This window comes from Leguminivora glycinivorella, chromosome 1, assembly GCF_023078275.1.
Source record: "Leguminivora glycinivorella isolate SPB_JAAS2020 chromosome 1, LegGlyc_1.1, whole genome shotgun sequence".
NCBI classification, from domain to species: Eukaryota; Metazoa; Arthropoda; class Insecta; order Lepidoptera; family Tortricidae; genus Leguminivora; species Leguminivora glycinivorella.
The window spans coordinates 5,039,763-5,056,256 of record NC_062971.1 but is presented as its reverse complement, the minus strand read 5'-3'; the positions used below and the strand labels follow the sequence as shown (position 1 = coordinate 5,056,256).

Below are 16,494 nucleotides of genomic sequence, written 5' to 3'. Positions count from 1 at the left end.
TATTTCCAAAAGGCAGGGCATATGTACAGTCGACTACAAAGAGGTGTATCCACTTTTTCACCTTATGAGTCTCCTCTTCCTCAAGTTACTAAGCCACCTCTCAGCAATTGAAGGGTTGAAAGATGTCGAAATTATGATATCGCAGTGACAGGTTGCTATGCTAGACTTGCTAGCCCATTGCGCATATAACAATCCCAGAATCGACTTATATAGGCAGATTTTGAGATGTGCCTGATTCTGGGATTGTTATTTGCGCCACTTTGTACATAGCCACAGTAGCACAAATGTATATAACATGATACAATAATCATTTAATATATATGGCATACAAACACTACAAACAGTCTGTACCTACTTGTTAACTTGGTAAATGTGACAGAAGCCTCAAGCGAGACCTTCAAGGCTTGCATTTTCGAATTGAACGCCTTTTGATCGCAATTCACCAACTCGATTCTCGTATTGAAATCTCCTACAAACCACACGATATGGCAGTGGCCGAAGAAATACAAACCTTTCAGTATAACCTGATGAGGATTTGCAATTTTGCATACGATCTCTCTATACCAAAACAATGTTTAAACTGTTGAAAACATGGTCCTGCCATCACAGATGAACTGTATCTCTTGTTCAAAAATTATCCAGACAAAAATCATTATAAACTGTGAGTTGCCTGTGGTTATACCAGGAGGTAGTATTGTACCAATAAGTAGATAATATAAATAATTACCTACGCGTCAGTAAATACCGTCTAAAGTAAATAACTAACGTATTTGCAGAGCTGTCATAGACAATGCACCAAGAGAATAATAGGTGTTCTGCAATGTCTTGCATATTGTACGCCAATCAACTTGTTTACATACATACATACATACATACAATCACGCCTGTATCCCATAAAGGGGTAGGCAGAACACATAAAACTACTAAAGCTTCAGTGCCACTCTTGGCAAATAAGGGGTTGAAAGAAAACGAAACTGTGACATTGCAGTGACAGGTTGCCAGCCTCTCGTCTACGCCACAATTTAACCCATATCCCATAGTCGCCTTCTACGACACCCACGGGAAGAAAGGGGGTGGTGAAATTCTTAACCCGTCACCACACAGGCTTACTACTTAGGCAACTTGTTTACTAGCTGTTTTTAATAGTTGTATATACTACTACGCACTTATTACCTATTCATTCATACCTATTAAAGACTATGTGTCCTTCCAATACTTGAGACTCTTATGCTTCAAGTCTCAGGGAATCGCAATGGAATAACAATTTTAGGAGCCTTTGGACATGGAACAATCTTGCTGCTTGCTTAGAAAGTTAACCCTTCCCCTTATGCTAATATTCATATACCAATTCGAGCACACGAAATAATCCAAAATTGAATCCCGACCGTACAAGGGGTTCGACAAGTGGAATTTAAGTGTTTTAGGAACACGTTTTTATGTCGTGACGGTAAACAACCTAACAGTAAAAGTAGTAAAACCATATTAAATTTTATCAACCTAAGCAAAAAAATATTTAAATGTACAGAATAGGTATAGCGCCTGAAATAATACACTTTCAAATTCTTCAGTTGCAAAAATTATTAGAGTTTCGAGACGAGGCACTTTATGTGATAAATGCTCTCTAAACATATGTCAAATATTAGATTTACCAAGATATTATACTAATGTGATGTAGGTAATATTATATAAGTTTCTTGTTCATAACCCTAGTCCCTACATAATAGTACAAAATTAGCAAAAGAAAAATACCAACCTATTTTAGTAATAAAAATACCAACTTATTAGTTTATTTCTAGCTCAATGAGCTCAAGTTTTCCAGATGATTAGACAAATCCACCATGGCTTCCCCCCAGGGTGGCCAACTGGCCAAGGGCCATCGGCTCACACGCGCGTGAATAAGCATTGTGGGAGCTAATCGTGTGAGCTGACCGCTTGCGGAGCGGTCTTGGTTATGTGGCCCGTTTGTTATAGGTGAGAATATTATAATCAATACATTTCTTATAATCAATACAGTTCATGATATTAAGTAAAATATGACTATAACTTTTGTAATCATCATTATTGGCCACAGCATCTTTAACAGATCATTTTTGCAGCGACTTTCACAAGGTATAGTGTGCCGACAGACATCGGAGGTACGGCGTATCTTTAACCTATGGCTGTAAAGTCCAATGCCAATAAATTTGTAGGTAATACTTATTACCCTTGTAGGTACTTATTATCCTAGCTACTTAGCTAGAATAAGGATGGGCAAAGTAAGGCCCGCGAAAGGATATTTTATCAGGCTCTCAACCGGTCCTTAAAAAAATAGAGTGTGTGATATGGCCAGCACCAGGGGCGGCTCACTCCGCGTTTCTTCCGTACAAAGACAAGCCGCGAGTTCGCACTCCCAACAACCTGACAACCTTCACGCTGCGCAATAGAACTCAATGTCGTATGCAGTCCGTTGACAGGTTGTTGAGAGTGAGCCTTCTGTACTTGTACTTTTATATATTCTGTGCCAGCACTAGTAAAATCACAGAATATATAAAAGTACAAAGTGGTAAAATTCCTTAACATTTTGGCCCCCAATGAACTTGTTTGCCCACCACTGAGCTAAGTAGGCCGATGTTGCAGTTTTTCGCTTAGGTAAATGCAGTTGTTTAGCTATATTGTCGACTTAATCCTCAAAACGATCTATGAAAATATAGTATATTATATAAAATATATTATTGTATATTATAAAATAAATAAATAAATAAATATTGGGGGACACCTTACACATATCAACCTAGCCCCAAACTAAGCTATAAGCTATATATATATTGTGACAAGCTTTGAAACGAGTATTTAGCTGACAGCCAGCTAATTACAACTGTCCAATCCCACAAAATTATGTCCTATTATATAATGATGCCAGCTGGTCCAAAGTGTTCCTGGCTAGGTGTGGCACATGTCTTATCTTCTTGTCCTGTATTCATTTGTTCCCGATTTAATTATTATTTGGTTAATAATTACGTCTACTTAAATAAATAATTACGATAGAAATCAAATAAGTTCCATACATTACAGTGACCACTGGCGCAGGCCGGGGGGTCCGCTGCAGGCGCACGCGCCGGCGCCGCCGCCGCTCAGCTGCGCAAGACATTGGATGCATTAGCGTGACAATACCTTTAGCTACTTAGACACGGATTACGCCTTCTGACCGTGGATTACTTTATCATCAATCTTGATATAAAAGTTTACAACCGTGGTAAATATATTTTTAATACTTAGACGCTGACGCATTAAATGATAGAGAACAGATATTGCCATTCCCAAAGCTTTGACGCTGCGCAAGTGTGATCAATTTAAAGCTTCGATTAAGATTAGATGTCTCAATCTAAATCAATAAATAAAACAGGTATAATACGTTTTGAATGCCACAAGGCGCTTAATAAAAATATGAAAAACCTTTGGAGTGTCGTCCGGCCGAGTCCCAGCCGATTACGTCAATCAAATTTCAAATTTGATTAATTAAATTAAAATCAAAATTCCAACAACTCAAAAATCAGTCTGACACTCGAGGAGCTAAAAACCCTGTAGATATTACGTGGTTATGGAACTGATTTGTCTTCAGTTTCTTTCTATTTCAAATCCATCCGTAGGTTATGGGTCTAACATAAACTTCTATATACATATGGTTTTAAATAGAAAAAAAACAAATGTTTTTTTTCAGAATTGTGAAAAAAAACATGAAAAAAAACCGAGCACCTCGGTTTTTTTCTAAACTGTTTTTTTTTTTCAGATGAACAAATAATACGATAATAACGGTTTTTCGTGAGTTGTAATAACGTGTTTCAATAACAATAACGTAAATTTTAATTCAATTAACATTCAGTATACAAGGGAATCCCAGATGCTGCGTGGAGAGGCGGTGGTGTTGCCAAGAGTAAAATGTGATAACTACCAACTACAGATTTCGTAAATGTTACTTTTATAAGACCAGAAATTAAGTTATTTGATTAAATTCGTTTAATAGTTACATTAAGTCCAAAAAACCGTATAAAAGTATTAACTACTTTCAAATTTAAAGATTTCGTACTTTAGAAAAAAAAACATACTCCAGAAAAAAACTGTTTTTTTTTTTTTCATTTTTTTTTCAAGCCAGAAAAAAAAAACCGATTTTTTGCAACACTATATATACATATGGAAGTATGTACCATAACCTAGGAATACAGGATTGGCTTTTTTTCAGATATATTATGAAAGGTTGACCTTACATACCTTTATATTTATTCAAAATGTATACTTACCTACCTATTTTATTATTTAAATGACATGCGGTTTTAAATATAGCACTACCATATTGTAGGGTTTGACAGTAGGTAATTTAATTATAAAACTCCACTTACCATTCTACTCGAAATTGAAAGTTTAACCACAAAAGTTAGAACCTCATTTAACCGGTTACGAGGAACATACTATACTAAACATTGGCCCTCCAAATATTTGGACAACCGTGGTCGTGCCAAAAGGTCGTAAGTACGTATGATGTCATCGCAAGTAGTCTCTGAGTCTCCGAGTTCTTCAAGTGTTGCCAAATCGTACCTTTACCTACTTTTTAGGGTTCCTACCTCAAAATTAAAAAAAATAACGGAACCCTAATAGGATGAGATAGAATGTGTCTATCTGTCCGTCTGTCACAGTCAATTTTCCCGAAACGACTAAACCAATTAACTTGATTTTTTTTTATTTCATGCGTAGGAACCTACTCAAAATGTACCGCGGCCTAAATCGCAGCTTTTGGTTGCGAACCGTACAATCCATACAATTAAGTAGGATTTTACGTACTTTTCGTATAACCGGCGCAAACATTGCGCAGAAATATTAGTGATAGAACAAAAAGTTTATGCTGTTTACATCGTTTTTTAGTTCCAAAAAATATAAATGTACTTTTAGAGTGATTTCGCACTACGTCCGATTCGAATCCGTAAAAATAAGATAAGTCGTAGCCATAGAACTATTTGTATCATAATTTACGCACTAGATCCGAAGATTCCGAAGAATGACGGAAAGAAATCGGATGATGGATAGGATCAAGTGCGTAAATGATCATAGAAATGGGACTCAGTCAATCAAGAGTGTCCTATAATACCTCTATATATAATTTATAGTTCTGCGACTACGGATCTTATTTTCATGGATTCGGATCGGATTCAGAATGAACGTAGAGCGAAACCGCTTTTATCGAAGTCGTACCTTTTTTAGATGTGTCTTACTTTTAGCTTTTAATGCCCTGGTATCACTGGACTTGTCGTTCAACCGCAACGGACAACGTGTCCTTTCGCATTTTCTCCAAGGAACCGATGCACATGCACAATGCCGCATGTGGAGCGAAACTAAAACATGTCGATATAACCTCACTTTAATAACATCCTTAACATTAAAGTATGAAGAACTATATTAGGGGAAATATAGAGTATAATAAGACCTTTATAACTTCGATGGCAGCTGGACTGCTATTGTTATCAACTTCCTCAAATCCCAGCTAGCATTTACCCTAACTAAACCAGTATATACGCTAACCTCAAGATCTTTAGCGACTACCCGCAACCACAGATCTTACTTAACACTGGTTTAATCGACAAGAATGCTGGTTAGTAATCGGGAGGCGATAGCAATAAACCCACGGTTAAGGCGACCGGTGCGAACTTCACGCAGTTAAGTCAGTCACTAGGGGAACCGCGCGTAGAAAGCACGCGCCCGCTACTCGTCAGTAACTTACAAACTTTACAACTGTATAAAAAAATACTGAATCAGTTCCTGTGACCAATAAAACAATAGTGCTGAGTGTAATAATAAATTGGATTAATACGAATTTAAAGCGTGGATTTGCGTTTCTATATGTAAGTATGTATATCGATTTTCTTTGCTGTTTATTTCTTCGAGTTAAGGCAACGTAGGGGGTATGTATATTAGTTCGGTTTGTTTCTGTGATTGGGGCTATGGGAATGCGCGGGTCGCGATTCCGTTAAGTTGTGCGATAGTTTTTTCAACCCGTCTGACTGCCTCGTACGCGGCAAGCCGGTGAGAGCATATTAATTTCTCTTACATGAATATGTATTAGATAGTCGTTCTGCTTTGTCGTTTGTTGGCAAGTTATGTCCTCGTTTTAACCGCAAATACATGCAGGAAACATTTGATGCTGCACGTTAGTGATAAGGGTCTGCGGTGTGTCTGTTTCGAGAATTCATTAAATACCTATGATGTTTAGCAAAAGGTTAATATTTTCCATAGTGGGCAAGGACTACTTACATATTTTTAATTACATTTTCGGGGATGTAGCGCCTTAATGAGAAAACATTTTTCAGCAATAGGCTACTTGCCTCCTAGCAGTGGCGGGGCGTGAAAATTTTCGTTGGTAAAGCCGGAGGGGTTTTTGGAAGTTGTTTTGTATGGACTTCTACAGATACTAGAGAATTTAAGGGAACCCCTTGGGAATCGAGTTGTATCGACGCTCCGCCACTGCCTCCTAGTCAAGTCAGCTTCTTTTTAAGAACTGTCAAAACGAATTTGAACGACTTGCTAATATGAAATTAATATGAAATCGAATTGAGTTACGTCACGGTCAATTCAGTTACTTTATATAATTTTACCTGACTAGTTAAATAGAAATTGGATTTAAAAATAAATTCTGTCTGTAACATTTTTCTTATAATTATCGGATGCTTTATTTCATGCATGGTATACAATATTTTATTTTAAGAACAGTCAAGTTCCCTATTCCCAATTAGTTTGTACATTTAGATCACGTCTCTGATTTTGATAAAAATTGGTACTTGGTAGGCTGGTGGAGTCCATGATGCTGAGCAAGATCCAGTTGATTTCCCGAAACGAAACTTTCCTTTTATAAATGTTACCGAAAATGTGTAGAAATCTGGTAACAAAAAAGGAAGGTTTCATACAATCTACCTAGGACATTTTGGGAAACCTAGTGGATCTGGCTCAGCATCATGGACTCTATCAGCCTACCTAGCATGTTTTATCAGAATCGGAGACGTGATCTAAATGTACAAACTTTTCGGGAATTGCTCTTTTACTGGCAAGTTAACTTATAGGTAATTAGTGGTTTAACGCAATTATTTGTTATTCGATGCTCAGCTTCACATTGTATAAATGTTTACAGTTTACTCTTATTTACAATTACTGGTTATTCTTATCTGCAACTTGTTACCTACAATAGCAAGTGATTTAGTTTCCACACAATACATGCTGTTCATCTTAAAAGCATTACGCAACCCAAATATAATACTCGACTACTCGCCAATTAGAAATGGCCATAAACGACAATCCCTGTATCGTCACAAAACAATATAACTAGTCTTATATTGACCGGGATATAGACCGTGATTACGTTTTGCATCATGATGCATGCAACTGCGTCGAAATATCGGGAACTCGATAAAAATCAAAAAGGTAATCACGGTCTATATCCCGGTCAATATAAGTCTAATGAAAATAACCGCGAATCATTCAAAACTCTTAATATAACAAAAAAGTCACTCCCTCAGGCCTTGGCAGAATAACAGCGTTGCATTTCGCCTCGCCTGCGTCTTGCAACAACATGCTGAGTCAAAGCCTTTTCCCTACTGCACACATTGCTGGACACACAAGTGTAATTTTCTGTTTGTGTGTATATAATTTTCTTAGGATATTTTTGTGTATTTGTTTTTTATTATTAGTTTCTTTTTTTAATTTCACCATTTTGTCCTGTGTATGTGTGCTGTACTGAATAAATGTCTTTTCTTCTTCTTCTTCTTCTTCTTCTATAACTAATAAACTTCATGAGAAAACTTACGAGTAATTTAGATTTGTAAGAGTATAAAAATTTAACAATATCGACTATTAGAGCCGGAGTCCTAACCACCTAATAGATATTGTCTGGTAAACTACCACAATATTTACCGACACGTTTTCCTGAAACGCACACCGACGCGACCACAGCCTTGTATTTGTCGACACTTAACCACATCACTACTTCTCTACCACGCCATCTAATACTCACATACGAAGGTTGTACAACTAGGTATCATCCTATAAATATCAAATGACATTTCGCACGTAAGTTCCGAAAAACTTATTGGTAAGAGTCGGGAGTCGGGGTTCGAACCCGCTACCTCTGAATCGAAAGTCGCACGCTCTTACCGCTAGACCACCAGCGCTAACCTATACATATAATGTTCCTACACTTAGCAAATCAAATTTAACCTTTTAATTAATTGGCAAAAAAATGCGAAAAGTCGTAAATCAAACCTTCCCTGCCCGGGATTCAATAGTAACCACAGATTTAATAGGATTTAGAAATAGCCGAGCTGTGACGTGGTTTTTATCTTCAACAGAAATTTTCCTCTATTACTTAGAATCTAATAGTAGATACTTCATGGTACCTAAAAGTCCGCACCTATTTATTTTTTCCTCTATATTGACATTTTCTCGTAACAAGAATAATGAAATAAGTGTGTACCTTATTTACAAACATTTTCAGAACGCTCCGAACTTCCGAAGCGCTGAAAAACTCTTTTTCCCCTCACTAGCTCGGAAACACGTGTTTTGTCCTTTAATACCAGCGGGTAAAAACGCATTTTATCCACTAGTGGGTAAAGTAATTTGACCTTGAATAAAGTCAAATTAACTGTTTTAAAATTGATAAAAGTAGGTGAATCTAGTAATAAAGATGATTTACCACCTGTGGAACTACTGGAAGCAGTGATAAACGCATTTTTGCGTTGTAGTTTCCTCGCTATAGTAAGGGGAAAAGTTTTGTGTTACACTCGGGTGCAAATGTATTTTACTTCTCGTGTGTTAAAAAACTCGCAAGTTCAGGATTCTATTCTCGAACCACTCGCTTCGCTCGTGGTTCAACTATAGAATCCTTTCACTTGCTCGTTTTTCAATTCCACACTCGGCGTTAAAATACAACTTTGCCCCCTTGTATAACAAATAACTATTTTCTCCTGATCGTCATGACATAATTAAAAATGTTTTTACACAATTTAACGTAGGTATTTCAATCACAGTTTAGACACATCTCGGACACTGGCGATCAAATATATGAAAGAGGCGCGTTCTTAGCACACATTCTAAGCTCGTGTAGGTGAACGCGTACCATGCTTGTATGAGTGAGATATGACAGGTCGACCGTTCGCGTTTTTGACAGGCGGTAACTGTGAGGTAACCGAACGGGGCTGGGGGGCACTTTCAGCGGGGAGCGGGAGTGGCCATACTGTACGATAGTACTCTTTATTATACTGTAACTGTACTGTGTAAGATATATGCGCCTTCTTATAGCCATTAGGTATCAAATAATAATAATCATTGAGGATCTTTCCGCATCCCTATGTCCCTGAAATTCAAAAGATCTAAGATGAGAGATTTAGATACCTACAAAAATATCATAGACATCTCAAGTTGTACAACTTAATAGTTTGCTATTCCCTATTATTGAATGAAGCATATTTGATTTGTATAGGAGATACATAATAACCATTAATAAGGATATCCTCTGCCTAAACGTGGCTCGATTGTTAAGACGATACAGGAGGGGTCAATTCTCCATACAAACGCTCTCGACTCTTTCCTCCCTGGGTTTTGAAGATAGAGCACTGATTTTTTCAACACAGATTGATATAATTTTTATCTTTTTTTTTTATATACTACGTCGGTGGCAAACAAGCATACGGCCAGGCTGATGTAAAGCGGTCACCGTAACCTATGGACGCCTGCAACTCAAACAGTGTCACATGCGCGTTGCCACCCCATTAGAAACTTGTACATTCCCTTTTGCTGTGTTAAGTACACAGCAAAAGGAGTGTACAAGTTCCAAGGAGGGTTCGGGTTGCCGACGACTCAAAGGACAATAGACGGAACAAGTTAGTTCCGTAAGTCCTCCCGTCATCAGCACACCGCACCCTCGTTGAGCTCGTTATCTGTGTCGGACCGTTTTGATTTTTTTGATATTCTTATTTTTAAAGACGCTAGAGCCCATCAAAAATTTCCAAAAACGGCCTTTTTCATTATGGCACAAAAAAAGGTGTGATACTCAAGATTGGTAACAATTAGCCAAAAAAACTAAACGGTCCGACATAGATTATTTCATTGTAGTTAGCTTGTAGCCCGTAAGCTTAGTTCTTCATAGGTACATACTCCCAAAAAAAAACATTTTATAGTCTTATCCGAAATCGGATCCTTGCAGTTACATTCTTACAGATTTGTTATTATTTTGCCTAGATACTCTCAAATGAGTATGATGCCATTGCCATAGTATTTTCATTTTTCAATACCTATATCAGAAACATTTGGTGAAGTAGGCGCTGGTAAGAGCGTGCGACTTTCCACTCGGAGGTCGCGGGTTCGAACCCCGGCTCGTGCCAATAAGTTTTTTGGAACTTATGTGCGAAATGTCATTTGATATTTACCAGTCGCTTTTCGGTGAAGGAAAACATCCCGAGAAAACCTGACTAATTCCAAAAGGCCTAGTTACCCTTCGGGTTGGAAGGTCAGATGGCAGTCGCTTTCGTAAATCTAGTGCCTACGCCAAATCTTGGGATTAGTTGTCAAAGCGGACCCCAGGCTCCCATGAGCCGTGGCAAATGCCGGGATAACGCAAGGAGGATGATGATATCAGAAACATTTGATCGCTAAAATTCAAAACAACACCTATGTTTATCTTATCGCTATACGTGTATTTATATTGTAGGCTTCTGCGCTCATACGAATGGCAAATTACCCACACGTTGTTTTCCATAGAGGCTCTTGTATTTATTGACCGCAGCGAAGCAAGGGCTACGTTTTAACTCAAGCAGTTTGCTTTTGTATGTCCGGATGTCTCGCTCTACAGCTCGCATTTCCCAACCGATTCGCGTGAAATTTTGTGACCAGATTCTATGACTCAATAAAATTTTTTTGTCGTCCCAGATTTTGGAAATTGTAAAAAATTACAAAGTCATGGGGCCTCACGCCTTAACTTTTAGCCGTATCGATATCTTAAAAGTCTTGTCTTTTAGATGCATGTATATAGAGTGCTTGGCAAAAAAATCAGACGTTTTAGAACACAGGTTTAGACGGTAGATGTAAAAATATGTAATATTGCATGAGAATAAGCATTTTAATTTCGCCAATCTACGTATGTGTTAGGGTGGCTCAGTGGTAAGTCACCGTGCTTTTTTCAAATATCTAATCACCAAGTTCTGCGTTCGAATCCTCCAGGTGCCATAATTTTTGTATTTTTTTGCATTTGAATTTTGTATTATAATAATTATATTTTAACCAACTAAGCGATATATACATTTTATACACATATAATCATTTTTTTTCAGTAGAAAGTAAAATCCTGTTTGCTTGATGATCGAAATTTGCATTTTTATGCCCGTATATTTTCCTCTATTCAACCGATTCTCGTAAAATTTAATTATGTAACGAGACTATTAATATTTATTTTTTATGATCCAGTGTATAATAATTTTGAAGTAAAAAAAACTTATTATTTATAAATAAATGTAGTGCCGAAGATGGCAAAAATAAGTACTAACCAATTTTATATAGGAAGGATGAGTTGAAATAATTACGATGCCTCTCCTACAACGTCACGCCACAATATTCTCACAGATGGCGTTAAACAGAAGATAAAAACTTACCTCGGAAAAATCAACAAAATTGTGTCTGACCAAAGACCTATATAACTTCGTCTGACTAAGACTCTATACTCTCTGGTTTGACTAAAGAAAAAAATGTGTGCGTGGAGTCCCTCCGCGCGGCATAAGTGAAACTTCGTAACATAATTATGATAGCTGTTGGCAACAAGAAGAAAAATAATAAAAATAAAAATACAAAAAGTTTTGCATTTGCCGGGAATCGAACCTAGAAATATGACTAGCGTGAGGGCAAAAATGCACCATGAATGACAATGCACCATCGTGGTTTGTACTAATCGGTGCGAATTTAAGTGTTATGTGCTGCCACTTTCAAATAGATTGAATTAGTGAGTTGGCGATGCATCGTAGTATTTAAAATAGTTGCGTTAGGGTTTTCTTGTGACCCTTAAAAGCGAAAATAGGAAACCCACTTCGCGGGCTACCGTCGACACGTTTACAAAACAAAAACTGATAACAAAACCAAAATGGACGACGAGGGGGAAGCACCCACAAGTGGGGCTCGGGGGGCAAAGCCCCCTGCCAAAAATAAATTCCACGTAGTACGTATTGAAAATAAGTTAGGTTAGGGTTTTCTTGCGAAGTTTAAGATCGAAAATAAGGGAGGGGGGGTCCGGAGGGCGCAGCCCCCCGCAAAATAGAAATACCGATTAAGTATCCAAACTAAGTAAGGTTAGGGTTTTCTTTTGACCCTGAAAAGCGCAAATAGGCAACCCACTTCGCGGGCTAGCGTCGACACGCTTACAAATCCAAAATTGATAAGAAAAACAAACTGGACCACGAGGGGCGAAGCATCCACAAGGGGGGCTCGCCAAAAAGAAATACCAACGTAGTACGTATTATAAATAAGTTAGGTTAGGGTCTTTTTTACGACGCTTAAGAGCGAAGATAAGGGGGGGCTCGGGGGGCGCAGCCCCCCGCAAAAAAGAAAGATCAATTAAGTATCCAAACTAAGTAAGGTTAAAGTTTTCTTGCGACCCTTAAGAGGGAAAATAAGGGGGGCTCGGGGGGCGTAGCCCCGCAAAATAGAAATACCGATTAAGTATCCAAACTAGGCAACCCACTTCGCGGGCTAGCGTCGACACGCTTGCAAATCCAAAATTAATAATAAAAACAAAATGGACCACGAGGGGCGAAGCATCCACAAGGGGGGTTCGGGGGGCGAAGCCCCCGCCAAAAAGAAATACCAACGTAGTACGTATTGAAAATAAGTTAGGTTAGTGTCTTTTTTACGACGCTTAAGAGCAAAGATAAGGGGGGGTTCGGGGGGCGCAGCCCCCCGCAAAAAAGAAAAATCAATTAAGTATCCAAACTAAGTAAGGTTAAAGTTTTCTTGCGACCCTTAAGAGGGAAAATAAGGGGGGCTCGGGGGGCGCAGCCCCCCGCAAAATAGAAATACCGATTAAGTATCCAAACTAAGTAAGGTTAGAGTTTTCTTGTGACCCTGAAAAGCGAAAATAGGCAAGCAACTTCGCGGACTAGCGTCGACACGCTTGCAAATCCAAAATTAATAATAAAAACAAAATGGACCAAGAGGGGCGAAGCATCCACAAGGGGGGCTCGGGGGGCGAAGCCCCCCGCCAAAAAGAAATACCAACGTAGTACGTATTGAAAATAAGTTAGTTTTTACGACGCTTAAGAGCGAAGATAAGGGGGGGCTTATTAAATATCCAAACTTATAAGTTAGGTTAAGATTTTCGTGTGACGCTTAGAAGCGAAAAGCCCACTTTACGGGCTAGCGTCGACACGATTACAAAACAAAAGGTGATAACAAAACCAAGGGCAGGACTATGATGCTTGCCATCACTTATCTACGCGGATAAAGCCCCCTAAATATTACCCCCTACCCCTAAATATTAGACGCGCTCAATCTCCTACTTCTTTTAAGATACTTCTCAAGCTTCACTTTTTATCTGATCATTGATCAATGATACCTTGATAGACTTATGTCCCCTATAGCTGGCATTTAATTTGTTATATATATATATATATATATATATATATATATATATATATATATATATATATATATATGTATTTGTATGTTTATGTATTGTATTTTATTTTTATGTGTGTAGTATATTATTTTGCGTAGTATAGTTTGTGCTAGATTTCCTCTAAGTCTACATTTAGTACACCTACTTACAAGGTTAAATTTATTATTCTCCACTACCTAGGTTGTCTGGAAGAGATCGCTCTTTAGCGATAAGACCGCCTCTTGTTTTACCTCTTAAGTTGTTGTTTATACTTGCTATGTTGTTTCGTGTATTGAGGTGTGCAATAAAGAGTATTTGTATTGTATTGTATTGTATTGTAAAGCATCCGTCACGTTCTGGCAAGTTAGTCAGTGTGAGATTGACATAATTATGTCTTATACACATTGATAAGTGATAAAAGTGCAAGCATGATAGCCCCACAGTTTTTATATGTTAAATGCAGATATTGCCGTTAAGGGCTTGAGTTGAGTGCCTATAGCGTACGATACGAGTATATGTCGCTTGAAACTGTTGCTGTCATGAAGTCATGACTTGACTGCGATAATCACTCATTAGCGTTCAGTTTTGCGTTCTCTAAGCATTTCGCGAAGGTCTACAGCTCCCAGAGCCACTAGTTTACATCTGTGTGTTTTTATATCTATCACAAAGAAAATCAGCCTGTTTATGTGTTATCCATACTAATATTATAAATGGGAAAGTGTGTGTGTCTGTTTATTTGTCCGTCTTTCACGGCAAAACGGAGCGACGAATTGACGTGATTTTTTGAGTGGAGATAGTTAAAGGGATGGAGAGTGACATAGGCTACTTTTTGTCTCTTTCTAACGCGAGCGAAGCTGCGGGCAAAAGCTAGTAGCATTATAAAGACGAGGCGCCTAAAGGCCAACCTAAGTTGGCAGCGATTTTGACAGTCCAGCTCCTGGAAGTGCTAAATAAACGTCATACTTGTACATATATAAATTGTCAGAATCGGCGCAAACATAGTTTGATCCTTCTAGTTTGTGTATAACGTTATAAAAGTTTAAAAACCATGTCATTGTTGCACACAGACATACTGACTGACCTGCACTGAGAAAAATCTATATCAACGGCGCTAGTCTAATACTTAATGTGTTTGAAAATCTGAACGCAATAATGTTTTGTTCATTTTCTAATGGAATAATTTCAACTACAAAGAATTATATAAGTCCGTATAGACAGATGAAGTCTAAGAAAAAACGTACCTCCAGTACCATACAGAAAAAGGTACGTTGGCCTAGATGGCATTACACCTTTGGGGTACGCTCAGCAGCCTGTGTTGATGTTGATAAAACATTTATACTGCAGAAAAGATGCTTAAAAACTATTTTTAGAATGTACATAGATGAATCTCTACGTGATGTGTTTAAGGAAAAGCGCTTTCTGACTAAACTTATCGGAATTTATATATTAGAATTGTGCCTATTTGTAAAGAATCATCCGGAATATTTCACAAAGCGTTCATGCAAAGAAAATGTTAGATCACAATATAAATACAATATGGTACTTCCGAGAGCCAGCACCTTCATTTATAGAAAAAGTACTCTCATATCTGCCATAAATGTATTTAATCATTTGCCTAATGATATAAAAATTCTCGAAGGAAATATTTTTAAAAGATCTTTAAAAAACTTTTTATTAGAAAAGTTTTCTATAATTTAAAAGAATTTTATAATTATGTAAACTTAAATTAAAATTTAGTATAGGATATAAGTTATAAATTTAGTTCAAGACAAATACATTGTATGCCTGAAAAGGGTAAAACTGTTGATACTCTCACTGAAAAATGTACCTAGTGTTACTTCCTGTACCTACACAGTTTAAACAATAAATATTTCTGATTTCTGATTTCAAGAGATGGCAGTCTATGCACTGTGATTACACATTTTATTTCGACATAACTCTCTATAATACTCGATCCTCTTTGAAACTAACTAGGTAGAAAGGATTTAATATATTCAATACCGTCCTAACTGTAACGCGAATTAGCATCTAAACGACACAGAATTCCTAAGTGGTCTGATTGTAGCTCGTGATTTACCTGAAATGACCTGTACCTTACTGTATATTGTACAGTACAAGTCTAATGATTCTCAAATATGTATATTCCTTCTTGACAAGCTGGGTTTGTTGCCCGTCTGCTAGCCTAGCCAAGTTGTATTGCGATACGACAACGAAACGCTTTTGTTTCTCTCTTTATATCAATTTTGACGACCGCTCGAGCCTAATGGGTAACCCAGTCTGCTAAACCGACCTCTGTTCATGAGACATGGATGTTTAATTTCTATGAATTTACATATTATACATATACCTATGTATTTCGCTATCTAAGTAGTACCCACAACACAAAGCCTTCTTGAGCTTACCGTGGGGTGTACCCCACTGAGGACTAACTGAGGTAAAGTAAGAACACGTAAGAATGTCCCAAAAAAACACTTTTCTGTGTGTGCGACAGTGGCGTTGACAGTTGCGTTTCATTGGCTACGGAGGGACGTTGGCTATGCACCCCAAGATGGTTACGATATTGCGGATCCCATAGTCACGAGGTCCCATTTTTTGCTGGAGTTCATTGTCCTCCACATTGTGATTCACGATAACTTTTCAATGTGTGTACGCTTCCTTTGCTAAACGTCAGTAAGTCATGCTAACATTGTTTAGTTATGTATATTTTAAGTAAGTATATTGTACTTTTTCCAGTCTTAATATAATGGGATAAGGTACAAACTTACTTCGATTATGGTCGTCGATTCTACTGATAGCTTTTTGTGTATGTATGTATATTATGCAGGCTTATATGGATTAGTATTTGTAAC

At 37.6% G+C, this 16,494-nt stretch overlaps 1 protein-coding gene across 2 annotated transcripts in view; it reads left to right on the top strand.

Annotated features, from left to right (window-relative positions):
- Positions 1 to 5,703: 5,703 nt before the first annotated feature.
- Positions 5,704 to 16,494, top strand: part of LOC125227592 (CDC42 small effector protein homolog) — a 64,946-nt gene continuing 54,155 nt past the window's right edge. Inside the window, exon 1 of one of the 2 annotated variants that reach the window (XM_048131937.1) lies at positions 5,704 to 5,867. The gene's annotated coding sequence lies outside the window, so the exon portion shown is untranslated. Of the gene's footprint in view, positions 5,872 to 16,494 lie in introns of both variants that reach the window. The other variant, XM_048131945.1, reaches the window with a different exon arrangement.